The sequence below is a fragment of the Petaurus breviceps genome, unplaced genomic scaffold (genome assembly GCF_028583685.1).
Source record: "Petaurus breviceps papuanus isolate PSGF00001 unplaced genomic scaffold, PetGlider_PUasm1.0 90639, whole genome shotgun sequence".
In the NCBI taxonomy this organism is placed as follows: domain Eukaryota; kingdom Metazoa; phylum Chordata; class Mammalia; order Diprotodontia; family Petauridae; genus Petaurus; species Petaurus breviceps.
This window is the reverse complement of record NW_027187296.1, coordinates 217,075-223,991: the sequence shown is the minus strand read 5'-3', so window position 1 is coordinate 223,991 and position 6,917 is coordinate 217,075. Positions and strand designations below refer to the sequence as shown.

General features: G+C 44.0%; 1 protein-coding gene across 1 annotated transcript in view; it reads left to right on the top strand.

Moving 5' to 3' along the window:
- Positions 1–5,392: 5,392 nt before the first annotated feature.
- The window catches only part of TMEM272 (transmembrane protein 272), a 43,798-nt gene continuing 42,273 nt past the window's right edge, over positions 5,393–6,917 (top strand). The window contains exon 1 of the mRNA XM_069064580.1: positions 5,393–5,720. The gene's annotated coding sequence lies outside the window, so the exon portion shown is untranslated. The remainder of the gene's footprint in view (positions 5,721–6,917) is intronic.

Sequence of the window (6,917 nt, the reverse complement as noted above, 5' to 3'; positions counted from 1 at the left end):
ATATATATATATATATATATATATATATATATAATACATATGATATATATTATTTACATATTATATATTATTAATATATATAATATACATATCCCTAGCATTTAGCATAGTGCCTGACAGATAGGATGTGCTTAATAAATGTTGATTGATTGATTGAGATACACTTTAAGTTTAATGTGCATTACTAACACTTTCTTAAGTCTACCAAGAGTGGGGAACCTGTGGCTTCAAGGCCACATGTGGTTTTCTGGGTCCTTGGGTATGGCCTTTCCACTGAGTTCTATAGAATAAATCCTTTTATTAAGGGGATTTATTCTGTGAAGTGTGGATTCAGTCAAAGGGCCTCACTTGAGGACCTAGAGGGCTACATGTGGCCTTGGGGCCTCAGGTTCCCCACTCCTGATAGTAAAACAGTAAATCAAGACTGATTTATAGCATTGCCTGATTTCTAAGGTGTAAATGCCTACATTGGAAATTTAACAATCAATTCTCCCAAGCTGGTTAAAGCTGGTTCTAGTACAGTGCTGCCTGAGTTATAATAATAATTAGTAATTTACCACTTATTACCTATGTGACTCTGAGCAAGCCATTTAATCTTGGGGCCTCATTGAAGAAAATGAGAAGGCTGGATAAAATCATCTCTAAGGCCCCTTGGTTTGGTAGTCAGTCAGCTTGAAGGACTCTCAGGAATGTAGACAGAGCTTCAGACTGCACACATAAAACTCTAGGATTTCTCGGGAATTTACAAATGGATTGAGCCAACTGAGTCATGCAAAAAGTATGTAAGATGTCTGTCCTCTCTGCTTCACTGCCATCTCTGGGTCCCCACTGGGCCAGCTTTGGCTAAGAGAGGCTCACAGATGGCTAAGCCTGGGCAGTCAGCCCAGCCCAGGAAGCTATCTGGCTGTGTGGATAGCCTAAAAATGTTGGGGGGATATAAGGTTTTATACTGGAGCAGACAAAGGAAACTGGAAGGAACTAGACCCTTTTAATGAATGAATGAATGGATCTTAGGGGTAAGCAGGAAGGGCCCAAGCCCAGGGGTTGGCAGAATTCCTCTGGAGTCAGAGGCTGTGCCCACAGAGAGGGAGCAGGCCCTCTAATTGTTTCTGTCTCCATGTTCTGCACCCCAGCCTGGTCTAACTGTCCAACATCACCCTTCTAATCCACAATCTTATGACTCCTGACCTTGCTTGTTTGTTTTTAATCATATCTCAAGGTATCTTTGATTCTCTCAAGGAGTATTAAAAAATTCTCACTCCAAAATTAGTTTTAATTCACTTAAATATGTTAAAGGTATACATGCTTTTTAGGACTCTTTGAGGTATGCTTATGTGTGGGACAGTGAGAGGGGCTGAGGTATTGAAAAATTATATAAGCAGTGAATGTGAAGAGTTTGGAATTATCTAATCAACTAATGAACCAATATTCCTACAATGCAGTCAGCATGCTAGGTAGAAGATGAGGCTGACTCAGGAATCCATTCTAGAGTCCTCAATGCTGCCTTTGGCATTCATTCTCTCATTTAAGATCATAGGAATTGGAAAAAGGACCCACAGAGTTCACAAGCATTTATTAAGCACCTACTATGTGCCAGGCTCTGTGCTAAGCAATGGTAATACAAAGAAAGGCAAAAGACAGTCCCTGTCCTCAAGGAACTTATAGTCTAACGGAGGAGACAATATGTAAACAACTATGGAGAAAGAAGAAAGAAGGAAAAACTGAAGGAAGACAGTACAGTTATGCCTTCCACCTCGGACTTTCCCCATCACAGTTTCAATATATCACAGGTCAGCATAAAAAATTCAATGGGGAGGTGGGATATAGCTAGGTGGTGCAGTGAACAGAGCACTGGACCCTGGAGTCAGGAGGACCTGAGTTCAAATCTGGCCTCACACACTTGACACTTAATTAGCTGTGTGACCTTGGACAAGTCATAACCCCATTTGCTTTGCCTTCCCCCCTCCAAAAAAATTTAAATGGGAATTTTAGAGGAGTTTTGCAGAAGCTGTAAACAACAGGCCAAGGTCAATAGGTGATGCAGAAAAAAGTTCAGAAACTCAGAAATGCATAAAATATATGTATAGTATTGTGTAATAGCAACATATTTTATCTTTTACTACTATAATAATTCAGATGTCTTCTCTGGCATGAAGGGAAAGCCAAACATGTTTTATGCAGATTTTCCAGATTGTGGGGCCACTTGCCCCTAACCCCTCGATGTGGAAAGGCTAACTGTAGTACTAAGGTGGATGGGTAAAGGCTTCTTGGGGAAGGTAGGACTTTAGCAGAGACTTGAAGGAAGTCAGGAAAGCCAGTAGGTGGAGATAAAGAGGGAGAGAGTTTTCAGAATGGGAGACAGCCAGTGAAAATGCTGGGATCAGGGAGATAAATGTCATGTTCAAGGAACAACAAGTAGGTCCCTGTCATTGGATGACAGAGAACACGGAAAGGAGAAAGGTGTGTGTAGGGGTAGGCTAGGAAGGGCTTCATACACCAAACAGAGGCCTTTATATTTGCTCCTGGGGGTCAGAGGGAGCCGCTGGAGATGACTAAGTAGGTGGGGATGAGCTGGTCAAAACTGTGCCTTAGGGAGATCAATATGACCCCTGAGTGGAGCGTGGACTGGAGTGGGGAGAGACAAGGCAGGGAGACCCACCAGCAGACTATTGCAATGCTTCAGGCTTAAGGTGATTGAAGTTAATAGCAGATAGATGCCATGTTCTACCCTCCAGCTCCCTCTCTGAAGACCTTAACTGATTAATTTCTTTTTCTTTTCTTTTTTTGCTTTTTAGAGGGCAATTGGGGTTGACTTGCCCAAGGTCACACAGCTAGTTTTTTTTTTGTTTAAGTGTCTGAGGCTGGATTTGAACTCAGATTCTCCTGACTCCAGGGCTGGTGCTCTATTCACTGCGCCATCTAACAGCCCCATTAACTGATTAATTTCTATAGAAACATGCTAATTGTAGAGGATGTGTTAATAGTAAACCTTCAAAAGCCTAGAGTTCATTTTTTTCCCATAGGCATGAAGACAGTGGACAGAAGACAGGATAAATCAGTCAGTGCGCACTTATTCAGTATGTACTATGTGGTGAAGGGGATAGAGTGCCTGCTCTGGCATCAGGAGGACCTGAGTTCAAATCCAGCTTCAGATACTAGCTGTGTGACCCTGGGGAAGTCACTTCACCCTGTTTGCCTCAGTTTCCTCATCTGTAAGAGATGGAGAAGGAAATGGCAAACTCCTCCAGTATCCAACCAAGAAAATCCCAAACGGGGTCACCAAGAGTCAGACATGACTGATAAATAATTGAACAACAATAAAATGTGCCTGGCACTGTGCAAAATGCTGGAGAGACAAAGGAAAAGGAAACATTCTAATGGAGGAGGCACCATAAATAACTAGGAACAGACAAATAATAGGGTGATGTGAAGATCACCTTAGAAGGGAAGGCACTATGTGCTGAGGAAACTGGGAGAGGCCTCCTGAAGAGGCTGGGGTTTGAATTGAGACTTTTGGGGGGAGGTCATAGGGGTTAAGTGACTTGTCCAAGGTCATACAGCTAGCACGCATCTGAGGTTGTGTTTAAACTCAGGTTCTCCTGACTCCACGGCTGGTGCTCCAGCTGCCCCTCGAATTGAGTCTTAAAGAACCCCAGAGAAGCCAGGAGACTGAGGTGAGGAAGAAGAGCCTTCTAAGCATGGGGACAGCCAGTGCCAAGGGACAGATCAGAGGACGGAGTGTCCAATTTGGGGAGATTCGAGTAGTCCAGTGTAGGTTTATGGTAGAGCATGGGGAAAGGAGCACAATACAAGATGACTGGAAAGGTAGAAGGGGACTATGTTGTGAAGAATTTCAAATGCCAACCAGAGGACTTGGGATTTGATCCTGGAGCAATAGTGAGTCACAAGAGTTTATAGAGTGAGGGGTAACATGGTTAGGTTTGTGTTTTCAGATTGCCTTGTCAGCTTCGGCAGCTAAAGGAAGGATGGACAGAAATGGGAAGAAGCTGGGGGCAAGGAGCCCAGTTAGGACTAGACAGATCTGGAGTCCCAGATTCTAGGAGAAAGGCAACAAGAGCCTTAATTAGGAAGGTGACCTTGTGAATGGAGAGAAGGGAACGGAGCAGAAAGATGTGAAAGTATATGCCGCCGCTGATTCGTTATGGGGAAGGAGAGGTGCCGAGTTGTTGAGGGTGACCCAGGAAGAATGGTGATGCCCTAGAAGACCCTCTAGAAAGATACTACAAAGCAAGCTGCCCCAGCCCTTCTCCTCTCCCTCCTCTGCTTTCTTCTTGCCTCTTCTCACTCAGAGGTAGAGTGTTTTCACCATTTCCCTTTAGATGTTAAGAACCACACAGTATGGCATTGCACCCAGGTCTGCCCTCCCTGAGCAATGCCCCGTACTCTAAAATGATCATTTTCCCCTGCCCAAACTCCCACTTCCCCAGTGCCCTTCCCTCTCTGAGCTTTCTCCGAGGAAGGAGATCTCGTAAACTACTTTATACTAATGTGTGAGTGACTCATACAATTTATCTAGAGAGATTTCCTTTTAAGAAGGACATCTGAGTTCAAATCCAGCCTCAGACATTTAACTCTAGCTGTGTGAACTTGGGCAAGTCACTTAACCTTGCCCGAACAATTGACCTGCCTTCCCCCCCAAAAAAAGAAAACAAAAGAAGGACACCTGAGTTCAAATGCGGCCTCAGACACTTGACACACTTACTAACTGTGTGACCTTGGGCAAGTCACTTACCCCCAATTGCCCTGCCTTCCCCACTCCAAAAAGAAAAACAAACAAAGAAACAAAGGAAGGGCAATTCCAAAGAACTAATCTTTAGAGTATTTGATGCTATGTAACAGATGGGTAGGATTAGAGGATTTCCCTTGGACACCTCAAATTATACAGCGGAGAGAGTACCATGAATACCATTTTGCTATAGTAATAATCTTAAAAGCATTATTCAGTTAAAATCAACAAGCATTTATTAAGTACTTAGTCACATGGAATGCAAAGACAAAAATTAAATATTCCCTTGCCTTTATGCAAAGATACCCAAGGGATATCAGCATTATTAAGAGGATGGAACAGTATTAGGAATGTTGAGTCCAAAGGGAGCCTAGAGACCCCCATTTTACAGATGAGGAAACTGAGGCCTAGAAAGGTGAAGGCCCTAGGACATATGAGTGGTAAGCATCAGAACCTGGAGAGGAAATCTGATCCTTGGACTCCAAATCCACAGCCACCATGACTTAAGACCAATGGCCAAGATGAAAAGCTCTAACCAAAAGCTGCTCTCCGTTCTGTTTCCAAGGTGCTAATCTTCCCAGTGCAATTCCCAATCTCCTCTGCTGCCCCCTCCTGGCCCTATGGAACACTGCTGGGGGTATTAAAGCTGGGGGGTTGTGCCACAGCCTGAAAAGTGGGAGTGGGAAATGCAGATTCTCAGTTCTCCTCGGGACTAGAGGCAGCAGGTTTGCTGTCTGTCAGCAGAGAAGAAAACTGAAGAACCGAACAGAGAAAGAAAGTGTGTGACCAGGAGAGGGAAGCTGAGGGAAGAGAAGGCACAGATTCCAGATGCAGGCAACAGCAGCAGCACCCCTGGCTGCAGAGGGTTGGCAGTAACGCCTTCCAGAAGCTGACTTGGGTGACTTTCTCTTGTTGAAGGCACTACTCTCTCACCCAGCCGTTCCTCTGCCCAACTCTTCCATTGACTCCAAAGGTGAGTGAGGACAGCTTTCACAGTCCAGTCCTTCAGGTCAAAACAAGGACCTGGAAAATGATTTTCTCAGAATCCTTTAGAGGAGGGATGACAACGTACTGGTTTATCCGAGTCGGGGAGAAAATGACTGTATTGTCAAAGTATTTTCTGAATAGCAGGGAGAGAAAGGAAAACCTCAACCTTCATTCTGTCTGAGCAAAATGGTTTTCTTGCTGAGAAAATGGTATCAGTCCACAGGCACAAAGGGTCAAAGGGAGTCATGTTGGATTGTCAGAATCTGCTTGTGACACCAAAGGTAGGGAATTGGAATTGGAGAAATTATCCAAGGTATTGCCTGTTGAGAAGCTGGAGAGGCAGCTTGGACTTGGTCATTTTAAAAGTGCCCAAGCCCACACAAAGAAAGTACATTTGATAGAAATGAGAAAATAGAGGGAAGATGAAGGGAAATGCATGTTTAGGAGAGTGAAGGGGTGGGGGTTAGGGCAGAGAATGGAGAATAAGTGGAGAACTCCTGGGGACAGCTAGGGTGCATTTGGGAAGGGGGCGGCATGCTTATGGGCATGTGTGTGACAGGTAATGCTCAAGGCAGCCAATGTCCCACATTGGTCTATGAAGTGACTGATATTTTATGTTCACTATAAACTCCAACACCATCTTCCTCTTTCTCTCCCTTTCCCATGTGAACTATTAAATTTTCCAAGTCAATCATACAATTTAAGTCCGTGAAAGAGAAGACATTCACAGTTAGGGTGGGCATTTGAGGGTGTTCAGTTTACATTGAATGTAGTTCAGGCTCTCTTGGACATTAGCTAATGATTAAATGTTAATGGCAAGATAAACAACATTCAGACACAGCTAAGTAAAAATCTGTGGCACCCATCAGTGGCAAGCAGATATCTTGCAAGGTAAATGAAACATTCAAGCCCTGATGTTGCAGAAGCATTGTATGGGGTTAAAACAAAAGGTGCTTTGGCAACCTTCTTTTCTACCATTTTACAGTCTTTAGGATAAGTCCTTTCATGCATTTTGGTTAGCCCAATAGAGTTGGGAGATGGAGGAGCAATCAGGGTTATTGTACCCATTTGGGGAAGGCATCAAATAGCATCGATCACAGTGACACCTCCACGCTCAGAGTTCAGCCACGAGTCCCAGGGCTAAGGGGAGAGAGCAGCTCACACTGACTGGAGTGTGTAAATT